This window comes from Sander vitreus, chromosome 4 (genome assembly GCF_031162955.1).
Source record: "Sander vitreus isolate 19-12246 chromosome 4, sanVit1, whole genome shotgun sequence".
Classification (NCBI taxonomy): Eukaryota; Metazoa; Chordata; class Actinopteri; order Perciformes; family Percidae; genus Sander; species Sander vitreus.
In genome coordinates this window covers 2552078-2577588 of record NC_135858.1, presented here as the reverse complement: position 1 = coordinate 2577588, position 25511 = coordinate 2552078, and the positions used below count along the sequence as shown (strand labels likewise).

The following is a 25511-nucleotide window of genomic DNA, read 5'->3' as shown; positions in this document are numbered from 1 at the left end:
CACTTTCAAAAAATATCTGGCAGGTGATTGGATCAACTATCTGTCTATCACATCCGCCATTTGTTGTTTTGAACAAACGATCGCGGTCGTCACACACAACTAAACCACGCCAGTAGCTGCCAGTAGCTCCTGTTCGGTCCGCGGCTGTTAGGACACAAATGCATTACTTAAAGCCTGACAAGCTGGATTTTTGTGCGAGATGTGATGCCGCGATTCTTGCGTGATCTCGACTTATCGCAAGAATCCAGCTGCCGTGCAAGGTAACAGCCATAGTGGCAGTTGGACAAAAAAGTTTATTTCCAACCCTACTAGCTGGTGAATGTAGTGGAACATTTAGCAGCTAAAGAGCCAGATATCCCTTAGGAGAGGTAGAGACTACAAACAGAGCTAAAAGAGAGAATATTAGACTTACTGTCATCAGGTGGCCAGAAACAGAAAGACTCCAAACGAATGATGTTGCTCTGTAACGGTTGGATGTGTAAATAAGCAACTGTTTGCTAACAACTTAAAAGCTGACGACAGGTCAATGCTGTCCCAAGTGGCCCAAAAAAAATCAATTAATGCAGGTTTAAGGTACTCCAGCAAGGTGGTGCAAAGCCTTCATGTCCAATGAGTAAAAGATTGGTTGTCTTTGGTCAAAATATTTGCTTTGGCTTGCCCACGTAGGTCCTTGCACAGTTACAAGATCGTTTACTGGTAGGAGATGCTATAACATGACGACACAAACATCGCACACAAAAATGGAAAACCTAATATTCTAAATTGTTGAGTCAGTAAAAGGTCGGAACCAGCTTTTTAACATTTTACTTTATACGGTTTACTTTATAAAAAAATAAAATAAAGAAAAAGCTCTTCTAAGCTCTTGTTTAACAAAACATTTAATTAACACACACACACACACACACACACACACACACGTCCTTTTACATGCACTAATGGAGAGATGTCAGAGTGAATGGGCTGCGACTGCTGAACAGGCGCCCCGAGCGGTTCAGGGGGGGTTCGGTGCCTTGCTCAAGGACACCTTGGCAGTGCCCAGGAGGTGAACTGGCACCTCTCCAGCTACCAGCTACCCAACCCAACTCCCTACAGACTGAGATACAGCCACCCCCCAAAGACCATACTCCCCCGACACAAAGCTCTGCTGCAGCTCAGTAAAAACAGTTTAAAACACAGACAAGGTCTTGGCTGGTGTCTACTGAAGCCAAATATCGCACTTCATGTTCATTTAGGCTGACCTGAAGGTGGGTGTGAGCTCTCTGTCTCTAATTCACAACAAACAGCGCCCTCAACTAAAATCTGCGCCTGCCGTCAGTGGATCGCCCTGTTCTTGTCACCTCATAGACCCTCACAGATCGATAGCAGAAAGCATTATACATAATCTCATTTTTAATATGATTGTCCTGAGCCCGAGGTACGATTGTTCCCTTTCAGTAAAAATCTGGCAGTTACAGTATAAAATCTATCAATCAATCTGTGCTCAACAAGGGCTGGCCTGGAACCTGAGTGAATGAATAATTGAGAAGGAGGGTCTGAGTGCCACAAGCATGCTACCCATAATTCCTTTCAATCTCCAAACCTTCTTAAATTATCCACGCGAATATTCCACAGCACAAGAAGCTACTTATGATGTGATGTGACTTGTCGATGTTCAAGTCCCTCGTGTGTGTAGTGATGTTCTACATTCATACTGATGTCTGCTTCTGTTTATTAGGAGCTATCAGAGGATATTCAGATCACCAGCTTATTTGCTCCTTACTCCCGTGTGCTCTCTCCTGAATAATGCATTCCTCCACTTAAAAGGAAATTCCTGCGTCCTCCTTAAGACACGAACAGCCACCCTGACACCTCTCAAGACCGCTAAAGGGAAAGATGCAACTAATATAGCTAGATGAAGGGGCTCTTTTTGTCCTATTTTTACTTAGCTTTAACAAAAACTCTGACATTGCCTTCAGACAAAGCAATAATGCAATTTCTGTATTTTCTTAATATTTTTGTGGCTGTTCATCTCCATTGTAGGATGCCACCCATATCAGATTACATGGTCTAACTGATTTTTTTCAAATGAGTAACAACAGCCAACATAAGATATATAGGCCTATACCAGGGGTGTCAACTCATTTTAGTTCATGGGCCACATTCCCCTAATTTGATCTCAAGTGGGCCAGACCAGTAAAGAAAGATCAGAAACTTTATCTGCCACAGAGTTTCTTGTCAGCTTGATGTTGGCAAACGCAAGTTGCTTCTGCTACAACAGCGTTCTAAGGCCATTGTAGGAAAAGAAATAATGTTACGTACCCGGGGGAGATGGGGTAATATTCTGAGAAAAAACTCGGAATTTCTAAAATTAAAGTCGTAAATTTCCGGTAAAAGAACTCAGATATTCTCTGAGATTAAAGTTGGAAATTTTGCAATTGGACTTCATTACTTCTGCAATCTTCACACTTTGCAAAGTCATTCAGTGGGCCTGATTGGACCCTTTGGTGGGCCTGTTCTGGCCCACGGGCCGTATGTTTGACACCCCTGGCCTATACAGTAGACATAGAAATTCATGAAATGTGATACAAATGTATCCAACAAGCGGAATTGAAGAAAAGGGGACATATATATATATATATATAAAAAAAAAAAATTTAAAAAAAAAACTCGCTTTTTCGGTGCTCATACATTTTGTAATCCGAAGTGCCTACTAACCCACAAACTGTAAAATAAGACATCCCAGTCAGTTTGTTGTGGGCTACGTAGATCAGAAAACGTTGGATTCAACAAGCCATTCAGATTTGGCTCCCGTCACATGCAGGATCATTAGAATACTGGCTTGAGAACAACTTTTTGCTTTTTTGTGGAAGCCAATCAGAGCAGACTTGGGCTTTTTTCGGGAGGGGAGCTTAAAGAAACAGGCGCTAAAACTGATCATTTCAAACAGAGGGTGAATACAGGCATGTTCAGACTGCGATTATGAAAAAAACATGTGTTTTCTGAACATTAAAGCATGTCAACATGTTCTTGTATAAACCCAAAATACAAGTATGACCCTGAAAATGTGCATGATATGTCTCCTTTAAGTGTGCTACCTGGCGGAGCACACTTGCATGCTGACTCAGTCCATGACCTTGTATTAATGCTCATCTCTATCAGCCCCTTCAACACAGTAGCAGCAGGCAGGGCCCCAGCAAACAAAAGCCAACTGTAAGTCAGCTGGACATAGTAGAACTCGTACAGCAAGAAGAGGCAGCAGCGGTCCAAAACAAAAACACCATTCAATTATGTCCCTCTTCTTTTTAAGGGATAGCTGGCAGCCTGCCGCCTTGAAATAAGAGAGGCTGAATGTGCTGACCCTGCACTCTGTAGGTAAATGGCTGTCTGTCTTGTCAGCCTTGTCTGTGGGGGGACTGAGTGCTAGTGGACACTCTCTCTTACACACAAACACACACTCCTTCGCAGACAAAACAATGCTCAGCGGGTATTTGCTGTGCATTGTTGAGACTGGCTGAGGGAAATGCAAATATAATCACCTAAGTAGACATTTTTCCCCAAACCATGTTTTTTGTTTTTTGATATCAGTTTGTCATGTCGTCTTCAAGAACAAATTGTTTCTCCCTGATCACAGCTAATGTAATCAATCTTTAGTCTAATCCTCACAATAATGCACCATTATCTCATAATTGTACTCAAATATGTTGCGATTACACCTAGTGCTATTACAGATGGCTGACCAGAGTAAATATTAATGTGATGTAAAAAGCTTTCAACCTGGTGAAAGGTTGGCAGTAGGGCTGAAACGATTCCTCGAATAAGTCGAATAATTAGATTACAAAAGATCCTCGAAGCAAAATTCTTTGCCTCGAAGCTTCGTTAAATCAACGTAATTAAGGTTGTACGGCTCACTGTGTTTCCGCACGGAGGATAATTACTAGCGCACACAACAGGTTGACGCTTCTGTGGACACAAGACCGTTTATATACTGTCTATGCCCGAGACTGACGGCCCAGATTACAAATGAAGGAAGACGAAAATAGCGAGGGTCTAAGAGAAGAGACAGGCGAGAGGAAACGACAGAAAGTTTGGGATCATTTTAAGCTGCAAACATGCTGCTACATCATCTCTGTAGAAAACATCCAGTCTACTCATCCATTCTACGGAGCGAACCCGACACCAGGTAGCTAACTAACGTCTGCTGCTCTCGTCCACCGCGCTGTTTTACACAACTAGCCTACAGCATGCTACTCTGCTAACAGCCATGTTTTACCAACGAGCTAAAACGAGAGCTGTCGGTTTGTAGTCTGACTGTTTATTAGTTTGCTACTAATCTTTGGAAACTTAGCTGCTGCCGGAGACAAACCGGCTCCTCCCCCCAGCATGGCCACTTAATATGCACGTGAATGACGTCGTCATGCCGGTGATGTCTGCATTCTTTATTCTCTCTCCTCACTGTGTATTAGCCTTCTTAAAATGTGTCTCCCAGAACAGTGTAGTTGAATGGACCTGCTGTAAGCTTTGTACAGTCACATTTACCCTCTGGTTAGTGAACAGCTCTTTTGCATATCCAGTGCAAAGAGCCAGAGGCAAGAAGGGGAAGGGGGTGGAAAATATTAACATTTGGGCCACCAAAAATGTACTTGGAATTTGGCAATAAAAAAAATGTTGCTCTGTTTCCTTTTTTTTAGTACACAGCAATAATAAATATTTACTATTGCTGTTTACTAAGTATTTCTTATCCGATTACTCGATGGAATAATCGGTAGAATACTCGATTACTAAAATAATCGATAGCTGCAGCCCTAGTTGGTAGTCTGTAAAACATCAACCCATCAAAAACACTTTCAGTTTCATTAGTTTTAGTGCAGGATGGTCTGAATTCTGCTTCAGAAGATTTTCCAGTAAGACAAGAATGGGAGTCCACAGTAAAAACACAATCCTTTTTATATACAATAACCAGAATTTCAATACTACTTTGATAACAAAGTGAAAAACTCCAATGCAGTATTGAATTTTAGGTTTATTTTGTTAACAAATAGCGATCTGCAAGCTTAAGTTTCATTTAAAAGTCAAAACCTGAGGCCTCAAGCTGAATATGTGCAGACTGGAATAGTTAAAGAAGATGTCAGTCATGCTCTGGACAGAGGAGTGCAATACTGAGAGCAAAAAATCCAACTGAGGCAAGGAGCTGAAAACATGAAATCAATAACTGTCCAGCACATCTTGAACTAAATTTCAGTTCAAAAATGGTTTGAATTGAGCAATTTTAATAATTTAACCATTTTACCAGCTAGTTGCTAACTTTGTCTGTCTACCATTTGGTGCCAAGTATTTCTTGAGTGTTCATGTTAGCCCTTCTAAAACCTGAGGAATCACGGGGATGCCTACAGCAACTTGAAATCTATTGTGCATTATGTCCTTGTTCTTCTGTGATATCATGGGAAATGTTTAGATATAAGGATTTCTACTGTTAGGAGTGTCAAAATGATGATATGACATCTCCTTGCATCATTCTTGTCATCTTTGCGGTGTAGACATTGTCAAAGTGAGATTAAATATATTAACTTGGCAGCATGTTGGCGTAGTGGTTAGCTGTCAGAACGCCCTCGGTTAAAATCTCAGCTCTGCTCCTCCCTGTCTGCAGTTAGCGTCTATGTGGGTTTCCTCCTACACCAAAAGTAATACATGTTAGTTAAAAATATGCCTTCCATTGCTATTGGCTTCGGCACTGAATTTGACTTCATCCCGTGGCACTGGAGAATGGCTGGCGTCTGCTCCTAAGACGGTAATGCAGGGGACAAATTCACCCACAGGAGTCAGAAAATGTTCAAGTTAACTTTTCTCAACAAACTTCAACTATCAGCCTTCAGCAAAGTCTGACCTTAATTAGTTTCGCATTGCCAGCTCTATCCCCACACCGCTGTGGAGTAAGGTCTGGCTACACCACAGATACATTTTGAAATAGGAGGTAAAAAAAAGCTCTGGGTTGTTTGCATTTCTTTGAACTAATCACAATCGTCTTGGGTGGAACTATGTTCCGGACGCAGCAAGGAACTTGTTTTGGTGGAACAGTCGCACCCTGCAAAGCTCTCTAAATTAGCTGGATACATGTGTCACTACCGGATGTGAGTCGAGTGCAGGTGTGCGTTGCGCATGCGTCACTTTGCGACAATGACTTGTGAGGCTTGTTCAAGTTATACAGATATAACGTTTGCCAGGTTATTCTTTGTGAGAAAACTACTACTATGTTTGTTTGTGATCCTCGTTTCTTTCCCCAGATACAAATAAAAAAAAAAACGTCATGGTCAATTTGACGTGTCAAGCAACAATAAAAATGGACTTAGAGTACATAACGAAAGTTTGTTCACTGCTGGCTACAAGTTAGCAATCAAACAAAACAAAGGCTGTCACTTGAATGGCGTTTTGAGCTAACGTTAGCAATCAAACAGTCATACATAGCTAAAACGTTTTTGAACTGATTTCCATTTTCTGTTATTGTTTGTAATGAGAAAAGTTTATTACAAATTTCAGTATGACACAGACGCAGATCCGGATCCCTTGGCGTTATGCCGTAAACAGTTTAAAACTGAGCATGCGCAACTCACATCTGCACTCGACTCATATCGGGTAGTGACAACATGGTTAAACGTAATGTGTACGTGTACTTTATCCACAGCAAATCCCTGCCCACATCATAATAATGTAATGTAACGTTACATGCATAATAATGCATGTAACGTTAGCTTGCTATTAAGGAGGTTGTTCTTGTTGTTTCCCGTAGTGAAGGGATTTTGACACACAGATAAAATGGCAATCCTGGCAATGTACTTCAATTGATCCAGACTAGACCTAAATAAACAGCTCTGAAAAATAAAAGCTGGCCCCACTGACAATGTGATGCAGTTTTAGATTTTGAACAGAGGCTAGCACACCACTGGCTGTTATTGAGGCATTGTAATAATCTGGAGAAAATAGAGAAAATTGAGGTTGTATCAAAATAAGTATGAAGGATGAGTCAGTGTTGACACCTGTGATTGATGTGCCTTGATAAAAAGCCTTGCTCTGAATCTGACATTGATCTTCGCTCTTCTTCCTGCTCTCGAATTCTGTTGAGGTCTGTCCAGCTGGGTAAACAAAAGAGACGGCTAATAACCTGCCGCACTGTTTAATCAATGTTCCCTCCAAGTCTGGCCAAGTTACCAATGTCACATCAATACGAGAATCATGGAAGGTTGGAGGGGTGACCGAAGTGCAATACTGCCAAGAGAGGGCATGAAGTGGAAGGACAGGAGGGAGGGAGGGAGGGAGGGAGGGAGGGAGGGAGTGCTGAATACTCAGAGACAAGTGAAACAAAAAGTGGCTGGAACAAGTGTTCTCCTGACAGTAAAGTGCAACTTGCCTGGTCCCCTTCCAACAAAGTAAGTGTCCTTTGGGTGGTAACTGTTATTTTAGGTCTTATTCTTATTTTATTCTAATTTTAGGTTTGTCCGTTAATATTCCATTTTCATTTATATGGTAGAGCTCAGTATTGGCACAGATCTACCTAATCAATTCGATTCTATTATTGATGATTCCGTTACATTAAATACATACCAATAATGCAACATTCAGACAACTTCAGTTTCGTCAATACGTCAATTTCAAAGCTTTAGTGCGTAACTTCTTTATATTAATGAACGTCCGTTACATTCAAGCCATCGCCAAATGAGTTGAATAAAGCTAATTAAGCCTATCAGCTCCACACCACTCTCTCTGTGTATTCCTCAGTTCAATTAAAGAGATTATATATTGTCAGACAGAATTCTAGGTATAAGGTGTTTCTGAGGATTTTAGGTCCAGCACGTTTAAATAATGTTTTGACAGCGATTGTAGCTCTATACTGCTGCCACTGCTGTGAAAACCTTGTGACTCAAACCTTTTCTTTTAAAATTATTTCCAGAATTGAAAAGCTGGTGTAGCCATTAGTTGCACTTAGGTTTCAGGACATTAAATTATACATTCCTTAATGTTCATGGTTATCAATCTGAAAGCTGTTTTAAAACATTCTTGGGGAACAATCATCTTTGATAGCAGATACGTGCAGCTACACACACACACACACCCACACACACAGCGACTTTCTGCCAAACTTCTGAAGCAAGAAATTCACAGATATAATTATATGAATTAGCCAGTTGAAAGGCTTGTCCTTACGTCTGTACTGAACACCGCTCAAAAGGCAAAATCAGAACAAATCAGTACTAATAGAATGCTGCCCCTCGTTTACCAATCAAACAACATTTAATGTGCTGAAGCCATGTACTTTCCATCTCCAGACATTAAACATTCATACAAACATAACAAACCCACACTGGACAGGAGTTATTGAAAAATGGATAATCACCCTGACCCATGAAGTATAATGAGCATGAATTATAAATGTGGGCATGACGAGCAATGATAAAAGGAATAAATGGTGTACGTGAGTCGACACAGAGAGGTGGATGCCCTGCTTGTACTCGTTCATCTTCCATGTTCCAACAGAAAACACAGTGAGGCTGCATTAAACCAAGTGAAATGTCACATAGCCCATCCAGATTGGACTAGAGCCATTTCATTTGCCGTTTCTTCAAAATCCAAATGACAGGAGGCCGATTGGCTTAGTTGGCAGAGCGGGCGCACATATGCAGAGGTTTGTTCCTCGACGCAGAAGGTCGAGGGTTCGAATCCGACCTGTGACGGTTTTCCTGCATGTCTTCCCCCCCTCTCTCTCCCCTTTCATAGCTCAACTTTCCTATCCAATAAAGACAGAAATGCCCCAAAAAAACTACACAAAATGACAGTATGTTGCCATCTTGGCTGAGGCCACGACTATGTGTGTGACTATAATTACCAGCCAAAAACTGAAACTGAAAGCCTTGTTGGGCCAAAGGCACAAAGCTACAAATTGTTCTCTAGTGACCAGAGACAGAAAAATCACAGTTGCTGTGGGTTAGCATTCACCAGAAGAATATCCCATTCCATTAAGGCAAAGACGATAGATTTACTTGAATGTTGGATAATACCCTATACTTCTGAATAAGAAGAGTTGTCCCCAGTTTTTACATTTGCTTCCGTCTTCTTAAGTTTATTCAAACTAACATATAAGGCATTTGACAGAAGTGGTGAGACAACATTGCATTACTGAGAAAGCAGAGGAGAATGATATGAGAGAGGGGGACATGATTTAGTATTTTGCACCTCTTTCTGTGCCTCCGTTTCTACATGTTAATTATCAAACAGGCACGCCAGCCTAAAAGGTTAGATTGCCTGGTATCCGAGGCGCAGTCTGCATGCATAGGAATCACATAGGAGTGGCTAGATGGGGCTAGAGCCCCACCAACCATTTCAATAGCTCCACCGTAGCCCCACCAAGAAATTAGCAGACATTTGACATATTAACAAATTCAATCCGATTTCCTTTATACAGCTGCTGTTTCTCCTATTGTTCAGTTGATCCAGTCCAATAGCGCCCCAAATTGCCGTGGCAACCTTTTATGCACTAGAATCACCTGGGGCGACTTCCCGTTGCTCATGTCATGCAAGCTGTATTTACTTAAAGCAATGATTTTATATAAACAATGGATCAAATGACTATGTGTAATGGGAAAGGGGCTTGTAGTGGCGTACCCAAACAGGGATAATCAATAGGATCTGTAGCCCCCCTCTGTGCATTTCAGTATCCTTTAACTCATTGTTTAGTTTGTACAGCAGGAAACCTAACTGTTGTGATTTGGTGACACAGCATCATTTACAGCAGGCAGCTGTTTCAGTGAAAAAGCTTGGAAAACCAACTGTTCAATAGCTGCCCAGCACCAAACAGCAGGCAGACAAAGTCATCAACTAACTGAGCAAAGTTGAGCACTTAGCTGCTAAAAAGTCAGATTTTTTTATATTGGTGGAGACTAAACCAGAGCTAAGAGAGGGTGAATATTGGACGGAAATTCATCAGGTGGACACGAACATAAGTTTAAATGCTAATGTTTCTCACATTTGCTAAATAGGTAAACAAGCTGTTTGCCATCACATTCGCCAGATCAAGGAGCGCTGTGTGGCTATATTTTCAGGCCAAAAATGAAACAACGGCAAGATGTAAAATTTGTAAAAACACTGTAAGATACAGTGTTAACACATCAAAATTATACAAGCATCTGAACATTCTGTCCTGGGTTTTAAATTATCAATAATCCAAAGGAAAAATCACAAAAACACTTAAAAGGTCATGAAAATTCATTCAGATTTAGCTTCTTGATGATGAATCCAACTTAATTATTAAAAAGTATCGGTATTGTATCGGTGAAACTGGCCCCGTATTTACTTGGTATTGGATCGATTTTGTATCAAGTTTTGCAGTATCGCACACCACTACTGGGCGTCGCTCGCATGGGGAAATGTTCAACACAATTCAACTCTTCCAGTGGGCGTGTGCGTGTGACGAGCACGAACGCAACAGTTTCACGTGATTGCGCACGCTTGTAGCGCCGCCTGTCAGACTGCCCGTGCCTCCCTACCTGCGCGCTCGCCTCTCATTGAAAATGAATTACGAGGCACGTATCGCCCCCCGACGATCGCTCCCCGTGTGAAAAGCCCTTAAGGTGCAAAGCAACTCAGAGAAGTGAATGATGATGGCCCTGTCCCTGATTTGTTCTTGTGTTCATGGGGCTGTAGCTGCGATGAGGGCGTATTGATCCCAGTGAAATGTAAATGTGTCATTGAGACAGTGTTTGAGTTATCTCATTTTATTTGTTTGTTTATTTATTTGTAAATGCTTATGACAGCATGCAGCCCATCTTGGCTGAGACTGTGTGGAGGCGGATGGAAAAGCAACTGCGCAGAGTCTGTAGATGGTAAATATAAGGCTACAGCCAGCAGCCAGTTAGCTTAACTTAGCATAAATAAAGACTGAAGCCTGGCTCAGTCAGAACATAACAAAATTCATCTAGCAACAGAATCCATGGCAGCACCTCTAATGATCACTAATTCACGTTATATATATATATCGTTTGCTGAGAAAGAAATGGCCAGCCCATCTATATCCACCTATTTCCAAGTTTCCATCCAAATGTAATGCAAATTTCAAAACGTATTTCAAGGAAATTTGCAAAAGAAAAATGCTAATTAATGTGAATTTCTATCCACTACTGTGGAATATTAGTTGGACACATCAAATTAGGACATTTTCCAAAATATCAACCTATTTTCTTTAACCCCCAGGAGTCCAGTATAAACACCTATGCTGCCCTTCAGTTTTCAATCAAAAAGTTTGGAGCGACATAGATGTCTCTGCCAGAGTTAAGGCCGACTGCTTCAGACAGGCCTAAAATAATCAGTGAAACTCAGACTGCCAGAGGCTAAATTAAGGGCGGTGTCAAAAAAAACTTCTTGGCTAATGGTGAGCAGCGATGACTCAGGTGGATAGAAGTTTACCCTCAGATTAAAACAGCAGGTGACCACAAGCACCGACTTATCTCTCCTTAAACACAGTCCAACTCCATAAACAAACAACAGCCTGGACTGCTTTTGTTAACTGTGACTGACAGAAGCAGAAGTTAAGAGATAGGTTTGTCTCTGTTGAATCCCAATCCAGCTCCAACAAGTTTAATTCTGTGTAAACCCTACTTTGTAGGAGAGATCTATTTTTGGAATACAATTCACACATGATTCATTATCTTTATGTACAATTAAAGCAAGCAGACATGCTGTAAAAGCCCTACTGCCTGCTACCAAGGTAAAGCAGAAATACAGTATATACAATCCCAGCAATGATGTGACAATGCACCATTTCACTCCCACATGTTCCTATCTGTTACGCAACGCAATGTGCAAATGCAAACCACTTTACAGGGAAACGTTTTATGGTGGCAGCTTCCCACACTCCCATTGTTGAGAGAAATAAATAAGAGTGAAGACAATAACTTGAAGAATTCTGAGGCTTTTATTGTTAATTAATTTTATATTCCTCCACAGAAATTGTATTTTGTCATTTTGTTGTATATTGTCAAGCAGGTACAAGGTCTGAATAAAACAAATGCAAACCTCTACAAACACCTATCACATTTGGAAAATGTTTTTTTGCAGTTCATCGCGACAATACTTTGTGCAAGGACAACATTTTAAATATGAGCCAATGAGTCATGAGCATCCAGTACTACTGTGATTTTATTTTGTTTCTCTCTTTACTGAATGCAAGAGAGAGCTGAAGGAAATATACACATGTATCATTACTAAATGACTTTTTGAACACTTTTTGGCTCTGTGTGAAAACACACAGAGGCAACGGCCAACCGTCGGCAGAAAAGGCAGTTGGGCTGATCAGTCTCCCCGAGTTGGTCAAGCAAATTGCCTTGGAAGACGCCAAAGCGACGAGACGTAATACGTCTCCATAACAGCAGGCGGCGCTAATCTGTATTGTCTCCCAAAAATGATAACCGGCAGCTGATTGGACAAACGCGTCACGTGGGTCTGGTTTCTCCGGAAATTCAAAGCCAGACTGTCATGGCGTCTCGTTCAGAATACGATCTCATATTGTACTAAAATAGTTCACTGAAACGTGTTTCTGAAAACATTTTAAGTGAGAAATAGGCCGTGCAGTTGCTGAATCTGTCTTCATTTCAGATCGACAAAGGTCAGTTTAAAAGATTTTCGTCAGATTTTGAGAGACTCTAGTCACACTCATTCCGCTCCCCGTTTCCGGGTTAGCTCTCCACCAATCAGATGGGTCGTTTGAGTCCGACTGCCGGCCCCGCCGATTATACATGTCAAATCGGCCAAAATGTAGGCAGACGGCCCCTCGGACGGACGACGGCACGGAACACACCAAACAGACTCGAGTCACCGACCTCGCCAGACTGTCTAACGGCCGATTATCGGCTCTGTGTGTCCACACCTTTAAATGGAGCCTATTTCCATTTCTAAAATAATAGTGGTTCTTAATATAGCCCTGACATGTATGTGAGGTCAGCAATACATAACATCAAACGGACACTGTGGGTGTAAAAGCCCTCTGCTGATTATTCCCAGTGTTAAAGCAGGGTTCAGAAAAAAACTCCCCGGTATCATTTTTAAAGCTTCAATCCACCATTGTTGCACAAAGCCCCACATACCATGTTCACGTGCCCTGTATTCCACCTGTGGAAACTGCCCACATTTACACTCAAACTGTGTATTCTTTTGGTCACGTGGGTCTGGCTTCTCCCGAATTTCAAAGCCAGACCATAATGGCAGCTCGTTTGGAATACGATCTCGTATTTCACGAAAATAGTTCACCCAAACGTGTTTCTGAAAACATTTTAAGGGAGAAATAGTCCGTGCAGTTGCTGAATCTGTCTTCATTTCAGATCGACAAAGGTCAGTTTAAAAGATTTTCGGCAGATTTTGAGAGGCTTAGTCACTCTCATCCCGCTCATCATTTCCGGTAAGTGTTTTAACATAAGTGCACTGATTCACTAGTCAAGGGCTAGCACTCCACCAATCAGATCGGTCATTGAGTCTGACTGCCCACTGGCTGATTCAACAAGTCAAATCGGCCCAAATTAAAGCCGACGGCTCCGCCGACTGACAACGGCACGGAACACACCAAACAGACTCGAGTCACCGACCTCGCCAGACTGTCCAACGGCCGATAATCGGGTTGGTGTGTCAGCGCCTTTAAAGACGCAGTAACGTTAAAAAAAAAGTTCTAATCATGTGTCTTGTGTTTCAGTCGATTGGTATTAAAAAATAAAAACAGCCTTTTTATTTACCCATATTATCCCTTTTTTCTCGTTGTGTCCAACATTTAAATATTTTTGATGACTAATCCTGCGCTCACAGACGTACCTACATTTATCCAATTATTTGGGTTTTGAGTGACTTTTTGAGTAAAATTTTGGAAGACTGCCATCTCCAAATGTAGGGAAATAATTCATACATTTTATCATTTTTCCATTATATTTCTCACTGTGAAAGTAAATGTAATGTATATCAAACTATCTCCTATGTAATTGATCTTTTAATGGTTTTTTTTAATTATTATGTCAAACAGCTGGGGGTAAAAGCGGCCTGCAGCAAAACATTAAGACAGATTCAACTTTTGGAGAAACGCAACCCAACGTCACGCTGCGGTGGCCAATCATGTAACTGGCGATCACACTTGTCAGTCTGTTTTGAGGCGGTGTGAGAGTCCTGTACAGCAAACACAAAACATTCAGCACAGTGCCGTCGGAAATGTCTAAATCTATAAACGATCTGATGGAACACCAATTGTGAAATATAAAGTCTAATTGTGCTACTTCATACGTTAAATAACACAACGGGACTCACATAAATGGGCCATTTAAGTGACACACCCTACTAACGCCGCACAACCCTGCGACGAAAATCTAAACCAGATTTACTAAAGTTAACCTGTTAGAGAATCTCAAAAATGTACTGTTGTTGTCTTTGTTGGTAGTTCCGTCAATCACGTTGGGGGTGAAGATGAGGATTATAGTTCTTGACAGTCATTGACCAATACCTCCTTCCTCTAGCTTCTCACTCTACCGAAATTATTTTCGGTAGGTATTAGGGGTGTGCAAACAAATCGATTTATTCATTCATTTTTGTTTTTGAAGCTTGAAAAGCTATGAATTAAATATCCTATATGGCTTTAATAGTAAAAATGTATTTGACGCATCGTGATATCGAATCGAAGACATGATAATCGTAATCGAAAGATCAGTGAAGACTCACACCTGTAATTCAAATCACCATTCAAGCTGTAATTCGTATTTTGTCATTTAAAAAAAAAAAAAAAAAATGGTATGTCTACTGCAATCACATGGGAAAAGTAACTACATTTACATACTGTGAATTGTTTTTGTTTTTTTGGGGTTTTTTTAAATCGAGAATCGTTTTTGAATCGAATCTTGAGCCTAAAAATCGATATTGAATCGAATCGTGCACCCCTAGTAGGTATATTATATTTAGGCACTACCTCTCAATCCTTAAACATACCAAACCTTTCAGTTTTTTGGATTTGACTTTAACCAAACATGTCTCTTTATCCAGTCCAGGAGCTGTGGGTGTTGCCACTAAACTCACCACTGATCGGTTCTACAGAGGAACAGAAGCTGATTAGAGGAGACTGAAACAGGCATTTCACCCTTAGCAAACAGAGAAATAGAGAGGCAATGGGCATACATCCAGTCCACAGCTTCACTCTACTGTTTGTATAGAGTCATTCATCTCCTTATTAGGATCAGTACTGGGGCTGAAAGGAAGCTACATGAGCTCTTTTTGTTACTGGTGTCAGAGGATTTGAAAAGATGCTGGACAAGAAACTCAATGCTATTTGTGAAGAAAAGACAGAGACTTAAGTCTAGTCTTGTAAACTTTTCAGGGCAGAATCAGTCATTTGCCATTCACCACTACTAAGTTCAAAGTGTGGTTTGCTGAATGGCATCTGAAAGCCAACCCCAAGCATCTGAATCTGTGTACTGCACTGTTTGGCAGCGCTATGTGCTGTTGGCGTAGAAGTATCTGGTAAGACTGCAGCATGAAAACTGCTACCAGAGGGACATCCATCATGTTATGAATTATAAAAGAGCCTCTCATTATCACTGCCAACATAAAAACAAAAAGAGAAGAAAAATCGATGCATGACAGAGAATCCATGAATGATCAGTACACGCAGAGTGAAACATTTTATTGCCAGCCAAAAAAAAGCTCTAAAAACAACAATTGGAACTATTACAGAAAGGTCTGCGGTTGAAAAAAAAAACAGCTGACTATCACAGAGGGATTTGCTGATGCCAAAACAATGAGTGGTATCCGTTTCTGAGGAGTGGCCTTACAACTCATGAGTGCAGGTGGGGAAGAGAAGTGAGAGTGTTGGGCAGGGTGCGATAACACATGAGTGATCAAAAACCAAGTAAACAGCAGTTTCAGGCAGAAGTGGACCACCCCAACATATAACATTAGATTTCTTCTACAAACCACTGCTGCTTGCTGAACAGCATCACTTTGGGATTTGTTGTAAACTGTATTTTGACTTGTAGTATTGACACACTCCCAACAAGGGCAGCTAATGTTGCTGCAGCATAATCAGTCCATGATTTTACAAGAGAAGCTTGCTGCAGATGAGAGCACCTGCTCGGATTATAAATCAGCATCCTTATTAATGAGGTGAGAGGATGCTTAATGGCACACTGAGGAACAAGGCAGTAAAGAGGAACAACAGAGCACACAGCTCATACAAGTATGAAGGATATACTGCATGTGCAGTAGTATGAGATAATAATTACTGTAACTTAATGTGAGCTAAGGAGGAGCGTGAAAAGAAGTGAAATGATCAAAGCAGTGTGGAGACATTGAGAAAGTCAATCCATCACAGTACAAATTGTATTTATTTTTCTGTTCTTTTATTGTTGCATGAAAATCCAGTTAGAAAGTGCATATTCAAGGTGGCGAGCCCTGATATCTTGAATGAATTGAACTACAATCGAACTACCAAGCAATGCTGTCAGATAATACATACACAAAAAAGGTTATTACTTTCAAATCTATATTGTCAGAACTTCTACAATACACATGAAACTACCACAGACTTTACAAAAGACTATTCTAATCAATCTGTTCCACCTGCACATTAGGATATGTAACTAGTGCTCAAATGATTAGTCGATCGGCTGAAACTGAATCACCAACAATCAGCACATCATCATGTGTGGATTTAGGACTTCTCTCTTTCTATTGGCGTTTTTCCATTACATGGTACCTGCTCGCCTCGCCTCTACTCGCCTCGACTCACTGTGCGTCCGTTTTCCATTGCAGATTTTAGTACTGCCTCAGCGTGGCTGGTCGTCATAGCGGCGCCGCAGTAAACTGCCGTGACCTAACGCGACACACACACACAGAACGTGGAAGGTGTGTTGTTGCCAGAAGACACCTTTAGTTTCAAATGAAGCTGGAGGCAGCAAAAATAAACACAGCTGGCTAAACTATTTAAAAATGGCGGGTTTGTTCAGGACACCCCCGTCTGTCGCTTTCACGTCACCTTTTGGTATCGGCTCAGCTCGCTTGGAACCTCGACTGAGGTGGTACTAAAAAAAGTACCTGTTAGGTACCAGGGACTTTTTTTCGTAATGGAAAACCAAAAAAGGCGAGTAGAGTCGAGGCGAGTCGAGCAGGTACCACGTAATGGAAAAGTTTTGGATTGTTGGTCAAACAAACATAATGATCTAAAGCCATTAGCATGGGCTCTGGCATCTTGTGGTGGGCATTTTTCAATGGTTTCATCAATAATGCTATTACTCGTTAGTTGCAGCACCATGTTTTAAGTCTGATCCAAGTAGATGAATACAAAAGCCTAGGACTGCCTGTAAAATACAGTGTAATATATCATATATGTAGATAGATTCGATAGTCAAATACATTATGGGTTGCTTAGATAATAGACTACAGCAGTTTTCAAACTGTAGGGCCTGTGGAGAGCGAGTTGTCAGTTGGGGCAGCAGCAGCCCTGTGACACACAGATCATGGAGGCAATTAAGGTACTTTAAAACCTGTGGCGCCTGATTGCCACAATTTGTGTCAAAAGTCGGACTCCTTCTCTGAGACATAACTCAGTCAAATCTGAACACACAGACATGATACGCTCGATGGTGTTTTAAGCCTCCAACATCGCCTTCCAGGCAGCTAACCCTAACCTTAAACCTAAACATAACCATTGCCGCGCTGCCTGGAAGGCGACGTTGGGGGCTTAAAACACCAAACACCACATGATACACATATTTTTAGATTCAGGGCATTTTCACACCTGTAGTTCGTTTGCTTTGGTCCGAATCAGTTGGTGAGTTTGTAAACTTGGAGCGATTTGCCCTCGGTTTGGTTTGGTTTGGTTTGGTTTCACACATGGAAAAGTCCAAGCGTACCAAAATGCGTCATTACAAATCACGCAGGAACGTCCACTCCTCTTATTGGTCGGATGTGTCTGCGGGCGGGAGCAAGAAAGTAAATACAAGAAGAAGGTCCTGTGTTCTGGACTAGTGCATATTTCTTGCATCTCCATGGTCAAACCAGCTCATTTCATTAAAATGATCAGACATTGTTTGGCGAGAGACGATACTACGTCTGCACTGGTCTCCGAGACTTCGCTCTGCTCTGCCGGCGTCTGTCTCCAACTTTAGCGGCGGCTGGTTTGATCATTGAGATGCGAGTGATGGACGCCGAGCTTGACCGCAGTCTATTGCTGTGAGAGAAACACAGAAATAGACTGTTACAGTTTGCTGCTCTGCTGCATCGCAGCTTGCTAATCACACCTGACTACAGGAGACATTAGCTCAGACTTGCGGAGCATATATAGTTGGTGCGGTTCGAGTACGGATCACGTTCTCACCACAAAGGAACCGCTCCATAGTTCGATTGAAAGCGTACCGAGACCACCTCGTCAAGCAGGTCTCGGTACGCTTGTTTGGTCCGCTTTTGGTGCGCACCAGAGTTCGATTGTCACGTTCTCGCAGGTGTGAAAGCGCCCTCAGTTTGACTTGAACATCTCTGAGATATCATATTATCTCTGATTATCTTCGGTGCATTGCGAATAACGTACAAAAATCGTAGATGTACTTCTATGCATTCGTTGCAAACAATTACATTATGACAACACACACCACATACAGAAGATATTCACAGATTATTTGTGTATACAAAGTGTGGAGTAATGACCTGCCTGGATCTGTCTTCCAACAACCTGTCTTACCAGTTTAGAAGCCACATGACGACAGGCCCAAAGGGACTGGGAGTAGTCTGTGTAACTACTCCTCCACTACTCCTGCAACAAACCAAGCTACACGACCCTCGAAAAACACATTTCTCATCACTGAGAAATACTGGGTGCTATCCAACAGGCAAGCAGACCGCCACAGTCCCTATGCAGACTATACCAAGCTGCTTCACTGGCCGATTGATGCACAACCATCTTTTAGTCCAATTACCAGTGGAATATGGCAGAGATCAGAGTGTACCCAACTTTCTCAGTGGAGCTGCATATCTCGTTAACCACACACACATAATCACAGTACAGTTACCATGGGACCATCGTCCTCAAAAGCTAAACCCTGCTTGAGCAACTTCACTTTACTATACCTGCAACTTCATCATGCTGTAAAAAGAAATTTGTGCAAATCAACTCTGGATTTTCCTCAGTACTAGCAGCAGCAGTAAGCATGGTATTGGTGTGACTTTTTTGCAACTCTAATCCTTCCTAATCCTCTTTTTAGGTCTTGTTTTATGAATTTATAAATAGTTTGCACTAAGATCGACCTTTTCTTCAATTCACCAGCTTTCTACAATGTGCAAGACGCAGGCAATCACACACTCTAATCTTCGGGGAAATGGACGGATCAACAGTGGAATTAGCCTTCTTCTACAACTGTTGAATGCAAAGGCTCTAATTAATGACTGCCAATTGTGAAGTGGCCAAAAGAAAACAATGGCTGCTGGCTTAGTTTGTTGGAAGAGGCCAAATAGCTGGAGAAAAGTATTGCCACGGCAGACCACAATGAAGGTAGAATAAACTGCCCTAAAAGAAGTGGCAACTGTTCTCTTTCCCCACGTACTTTGCCTGAAATATGACTTCTGCTTTACTGCGAGGAGATCAAAATGAGCAGCACTATGGGTATCGTTGCAACAGATCAAAGCCAGACAACAACATGATGCGTCTCATCCTTTAGAGGCAGGGAATTTGTTCAAAGAAGGCGGCAGTCGAGAGGGAGCGAGGGAGACCAGCGTAGGTATGCAAAGGAAGGGGGAAAAAGAAAAAAAATGGAGAACCTGCTGACTCACTGTAATCATCAGGCTGAGGCAAGCTGAGCTGCTGCTGCTCAGGGTAAAGCTCCCTGCCTCCCCTTCAGAAGGACAAAGTGATGCTTCCCATCAACTGTGAAGAGCTATAATACTGAGGGTGGGATAGATAGCTTCTCTTTCTGTCTTCTTACATCTGACTGCAGACAGAATGATGCAATCTGAGGAAGGCAATAAAGCGCCCACAGCCGTGTGAGGAAAAACTGAAGCTAAAAGTAAAGCCCTGATCAGACAGACAACAACAGGACTGCAACCAGCATGGGAAGAGACACAGACTAACTATAGACATTGTTGCTGAAACCCCCAAACACACTATTAAAGACCACACAATGATGGTGTTCAAGTCTGCACCTAACAAAATTTTGACAGGACTGCAGCGGATGCAGCATCCATCATCAAACCCATCAAACAGAAGAACGTCAGCCACTGCGAATACTCTTGTTGGATTCAGGTGTTGTAAAGTTGTGTTATCCTTTTTTTGATTGTTTCAAACAAAGCTGAAAAAGCATGTGAAAAGGAGATTTAGGTCCAGGATTAGGCATATTGGGTAAATACACACAAAGCTGCAGTGCACAGTACCACTGTAGTACTGCTGACAATCAATAACACGGTGCTGCTCATCAGTTATCACGTATCAAGTATTAGTTACAAAGCGTGTAAACAATGTATGACTTGCTTACATAAAGTTGTAAATATTACTGTATTAGGCTTGATACTTCAAATATGTGACAGAAAACCTACGTTACAAACTGGGGCATAGAGTTCTTAAGATGATGGCATTTAGGCAGGGAGCGTTTGAAAAATACTGAGTTGTTATTATACTAGCAACTAAATGTTAGGATATTTAAGCCTATTTAAGCCACAATTTAAAGGCTGGCGACTCAGCCATTATCCATGAAAAGAACTATATGCAGAGGTGATGACACAAACACAAAATAAATGGTTACGGCAATATGGTAATGTGAGCTGATATACTGGCAATCCTAAGGATGATAACTTGAGGGTAAAAATTGGATTTAGGTTAAGGTTAGGGTAAGGGTTGTGGTTAGATGTTAGTTGTGTTGAGACGGTTAGGGTTAGGAACTAGTAAAAGTATGATGCCAAGTACCTGACCAGTATAGAAGTACAAACGCATGTATGTGTCTCTGTGTTTGCATGTGTGATGGGTCACTGGTGTTCAGCAGACAGGAAGAGACGTGACCACACTCACCAGGCTACAAAAACATGGCGAGTCAAAGAACATTCAGCTGGGCCAACAGCAATGACAAGCACAGGACACACACACACACACACACACACACACACACACACACACACAAAACACACACAGCTGCTGCATGCCTTAGCATCATCATTGGTAACATCAGGGTGACCCCTCACAATTATGCAGCATTTCATGCATGTGCCAAAAGCTACAGTATATACAAAATAAACTATGACTCAGGTAAGATGGCCACCTATAAATATTCTTCCTTTGTGTGTTTCACACAAAGAAGCTACCAACTGCTCTGTTTTTCCAACAGAGAAGTCAATAGGAAATGGTTAAGTTAACTTGCAAGTGCGAGGAATGATTTGGAGCGCTGCTTCAGCCTGACTGGATGCCTCATACATGCTCATTTGAATTGCAAATGGTGGAAGGGAGCATGCTGTGCTGTATCCCATTGGCACCCTCCGGCTTCTGAACTCACGCATCAAAAACACTGACATGTACATACTAGTAGTGAGACTTTGTGCACATACGTATACAAATAAAAAAGGCATGCGGAATTGAGTTGGATTTACTTCAATGTGTCTCAACACTGTATGATCACATATTCATGTTGTAGTACTGGTGAGCAAACAGTGGAGAAACTGGGGCTGAGAATGAGATGATGGCTCCCTGGCAGTTAGGGGGGTGAAGAGGAATCAGGAGATACTCTGAGGGAGGATGGCTGGCTGGCAGGGTGAATTGGCAAGGCTGACACAACAGGCACAGGAGTGTGTCCGATGTTAACGACATGGCTGCTGTGCGACAGCAGGTCTGCCAGCTGAGGCTGACAGTGTGTGCGGCCTGGAGGAAGAGCGTGACAAAGTATCATAAGCCCACCTGTACGGTAACACTGCAGAAAAACTGAGCCACACTTGGTCTGACTTGCATAAATGTAAGTAATACATGATAACATAATTTAAAAAGGGTCAATCAGCAGAGTTTCAGAAGGACAACACTTCATAGAACTCTCTACAGAGATGAATGAATAGAATAGAATTGTGCATTGCTAGTTGACTGCAATGGACTCAAAGATCATCACACTGTAAATGACTCCATATACAAGACACAAACAAAGACATATTTAAGGTAGGATTGGGGAAGCTAACCGCAGGTGCACAACTATAGAGTCCAAGTTAACATCCCGAATGTGAAGCCAACCCGTACATATTGCTAAAATATTCCTCTTTAATACTGTATGTAATTCTACAAATAGAGGTGAAAGCCAGGGGGCCAAAGGTGAGGCCATTTCCATACATAGACATGCCCGAGTATGCAGGCAAACACAGGCAGAATGCTGCTTCACCTCTGCAGCCAAAATGTCTATACAGCATTCAGCCGCTGTCTGTGATTTTCAACCATTTAGCCGACACCTACACATCACTGACAAATTAACTGACTGTCCCATCAATCAACGGTAGACCCCATATCACACATCCTCCAAACCACCCTATCTCACCTGGAAAAGAAAGGAAGCTACGCGAGGTTGCTGTTCATAGACTACAGTTCAGCGTTTAACACCATAGTTCCCGCCAGGCTGGTCACAAAGCTCAAGGACCTGGGACTAAACACCTCACTGCGAATGTGGATCCTTCACTTCCTGACAGGCAGACCCCGGGTGGTGAGGGTGGGCAGACACACCGTTTTCCACTCTCACCCTGGAGCACCCCAGGGATGTGTTTTTAGTCCCCTGCTGTTCTCCCTGTACACACATGACTGCGGCGCTACTTTCGACTCCAACACCATCATCACCTTTGCTGACGACACAAATGTGGTGGGCCTGATCACAGACAACTACCTACCTGAAAGAAGTAGAGGACCTGACCCACTGGTGTCAGGACAATATCCTCATCATGCATCATGCAAGACTAAAGAGATGACGGTGGACTTTGGAACGAAGCAGAGAAGGAACTGTGCCTCCCTTAATATCAATGGGTCCTCAGTGGAGAGGATGGACAGCTTCAAATCCCCCCCCCCCACCCACATTCTGCTTTATGATGAATCATGCACAAGGTGAAGGAACTGATGTGATTACATTTCACTGGAATTCTACCCTTCCATGTGACAAATAAAATTGATTGACTGACTGATTGAAATGATTACACTGTGACTAAAAAAGTCTGTAAACTACTAACTATTGAAGTAAAAGCTATATCAAACACTTTGTGTGGGCAAACAAGAAGTGCTGATTGGAGGGCGTGACAATGGCAACATTGTGCAAGCCCTCAGTGTGTATGTGCGTCTGTCAGTGTGGCTGTTGCATAATTAGTGATGGGTGTGTTGGAGAATACACTGTTTTCCCTGACAAACTGAGACACAAGCTGAAACAAGCAGACGACGGCTGATCTCTGAAGCTCAGCACAACTTTAAAAGAAAGGAAAAAAATCCAAAATGAAAATGAAGGCCGTGCTGGTGAGAGCTCCGTGTAGCTTTAAAGTAGCTGTCCAGGCAGCAGAGGGGGGGGGGGGGAAGAGGACACTGCCTGGTTGCAGGTTTGCACGTTTGCTGTCAACACTGACTGGGCCAGTAGCCACGAAACGACGCAACAACTTGCAACTGCTTCATTCCCACAATATTATCCATCCCCCTGTAGAGGAGAGCAAGCACGCGGGCAAAGTCCATGCGCATTATAAATTCAAGAGCTGCCTTTACAATGTAGCAGCTAAAAGCACAAAGAGAATATAGCAAAGCACCGTAATCATTGCGACGAATTACGCGGAAAAAGAAAAGGTCTCGGAAACGTTAAAGCCCGACATTCAACAAATCGTTTAACGCAACCAAGCCTGGGCTTATAACGACATGAGCAAACTAGCAGGGGGGGGAAATATAAATATTTCAACATACCCTCCTGTCAGACAGACATCCAAGGGAGGACCATGGATGGTGCGCACCGGGAGAGGTCACTCCTGTTCCTGTCGCCGCTCCGTGTTTATTGCCCGGTTAGAGGGGGGAAAGGGAGTGTGTCGGTGTTTTGCCGGTGAAAAGCCTAATGAGAGAAGGAGGAGGTGGAGAGAGAAAGAGGGAGGGACACTGTCAGATGCAAGGAGGGAGGAACACACACACACACACACACACACACGCACCGCGCATACAGTCCGTGTGTTTGGGGGGGGGGGTATGTAACGATTGTGTCATCCTGCCAAAATATCCTCTCTCTCTCTCTATCAACAAGTAGCCTAGCTACTCAAATCTTAATAATCATGCGGGAAATGGCAACAAGGTGACATAACCCCACATTGTTTTCGCAGGAGCTGCATTCCCGTAGGCCTACGTGTCATTTATTTTGTCAGTATGAGATATATAGCCTTCACACAATAGCTTACCATTTATTTGCATTGTTAATAAGCAAGATAATATGTTTCATGTTTAGGCAGATTCCCTCTTGCTTTGAATGAACTAGCTATTTAAAGCCCCGGCACTACATCAGAGGAGTTGCTGTTATTTCTCCTTTGATTTCATCACGTCCACTGCTAATAACACAGCGCCTTAACTCCCTCACCTTTGCATACTGAGATGATGGAATTGATTAGCACAACAACAGGGCGTCCTGAGTCACCCACTCTTGTAAACAAAAATAATAGAAGGGGAACGTCAGCTAACCCTAATACGGAGGTATCAGTTCCCCATTGTGTCTGGTCAATTATCAAGGTTTTACTTTGAAAGGCAGGCTGAGTTTGATATAATTAATCACTGATGGGGTTACTTTTGCTGATTTAATTAATCACTGTCAGTCCCTAACAAAAGCAGGCTTATAGCCTAATGCTAACATGTTTAGAAGGATAGGCTAAATATTACAGCAATAATGTAATATCGCCATAAGCCATATACAAAAACATAGGCTACGAGGTCACTACAAGCTCTGCACTCTACTGTCAGAAGATATATTTTTTATTTATATCTAATATTTCGATTGCCAAGGCTGGATTATTACCCGGGAAAAGGGCAACTGTCCTGGGTGCCAGAACTCCAGGCGTCCCAAAAGCTCCAGGTTTAATATGTGTGCTGGTTTATGCTGATTGAAAATGTATTTGGGAATATGTACAAATAAAGCACAATATCAAGTGACATCCCCACTGATTTAGCATTGCATTACCATTGTCTTACTCACAATGGATCATTTCAAAAAATAACAAAAGGATCCAAATTGATGCAGCAGAGCCACAGATCTTTTTATTCTACACAGGTGTGCTAGGATCCGATGTCACGCGTGTCACAAAAGTCTGTACTCAACTTTTTTCACATAAAATTAGTGTTATTGTCTAATCTTGAGGCCCTGTCTTCTCCAAGTTTTTTTTGTTTTGTTTTTTTGTTTTGTGCTTTGCATAATCCTAAATGTGTGTGTTTAAAGCAGGTATAATACAATTTATGTTAACAATGGACCACTTGTATGTGAAAGGGGTCGCTTGTATGTGAAAAAACCCACTGTGAATGATATGGCCTACAACTGTAT

General features: G+C 42.1%; 1 protein-coding gene across 3 annotated transcripts in view; it reads right to left on the bottom strand.

The window, feature by feature from the left end:
• LOC144516443 (band 4.1-like protein 1) overlaps positions 1–24062 on the bottom strand; it is an 86158-nt gene extending 62096 nt beyond the window's left edge. For 2 of the 3 annotated variants that reach the window (XM_078247711.1, XM_078247712.1), the window contains exon 1: positions 23906–24062. The gene's annotated coding sequence lies outside the window, so the exon portion shown is untranslated. The remainder of the gene's footprint in view (positions 1–23905) is intronic. The other variant, XM_078247714.1, reaches the window with a different exon arrangement.
• Positions 24063–25511: the final 1449 nt, after the last annotated feature.